Raw genomic sequence first — 1,086 nt, 5'->3', positions numbered from 1 at the left:
CCTGGTCCCTGGTTTTCCTTGGTTCTTCAGCTAGAAGCCGAGTATTTGGGCAAGACATGCAAATAAAGGAATGTGTGGGTCCCACTTTCAGGGCCCCAGGAAAAGGAAGGGGCCCCTGTGTGTCTCTTATCACTGAAGTCCACAGATAGAGCTTCTTCCAGAAAGGGAGCTTAACCTCCAGGGTCAGCCGGAGCCAGGAGGACCCCCTGGTTGCTCCCAGATCAGTCCGTGTTTCTGCCCAGACTTTTATGCCACATACAGGCTCTTGCCACGCTGGGAGTCTGAATTTGGTGCTTTTTTTTATTTTTTTATTTTCAGTTTGTATTAGAATTTTTTTTTCTGGTGGTCAGCAAGGCTTCACCACTCTGGACTGAATATCTCAGATAAACAAATATCTCTATCTCTCAGATATCCCTCAAATCTCTCAGAGAGAGGCAGCACTTCTTTCAGTGTAGCAGGGATCAGGCTCCATCTCGGGTGAGACAGACACGTGTTAAGGCAGACAGTCTCTCAGTGAGCGAGTCCACCAGCCCCAGCGGAAGTAAATTCAGGAGATACTTTTTGTGGGGGCTGGACAATGGTGTTCCTGATTAAACGCACATACGACCAAGCACAAGGACCTGGATTCGAGCCCCCACTGCCCTAGAGCGGTGAAGCAGGTCTGCAGGTGTCTGTCTTTCTCCCTCTCTAGCTCCCTGACCTCTCTCAATGTCTCTGTTCTATCTAATAAAAAATTAGAAAGAAAAGAAAATGGCCACCAGGAGTGGCGGATTCAGAGCACTGGTATCAAGCCCCAGTGATAACCCTGGTGCCAATAAAAAAATCAATTAAATAAAAATAATAAATTTTAAAAAGATGCTTTTTATTACCTTGGTAGAGCAAAAGTTAGTGTCTTTGGCAATTATAGAAATATGCAGGGGAGTCGAGCGGTAGCGCAGGTGGCACAAAGTGCAGGGACCGGCGGTGTAAGCATCCTGGTTCGAGCCTCCGGCTCCCCACCTGCAGGGAAGTCGCTTCCCAGGCGGTGAAGCAGGTCTGCAGGTGTCTGTCTTTCTCTCCGCCTCTCTGTCTTCCTCTCCTCTCTCC

This window comes from Erinaceus europaeus, chromosome 11, assembly GCF_950295315.1.
Source record: "Erinaceus europaeus chromosome 11, mEriEur2.1, whole genome shotgun sequence".
NCBI lineage: Eukaryota > Metazoa > Chordata > Mammalia > Eulipotyphla > Erinaceidae > Erinaceus > Erinaceus europaeus.
Note: the sequence above shows the minus strand (reverse complement) of the source record.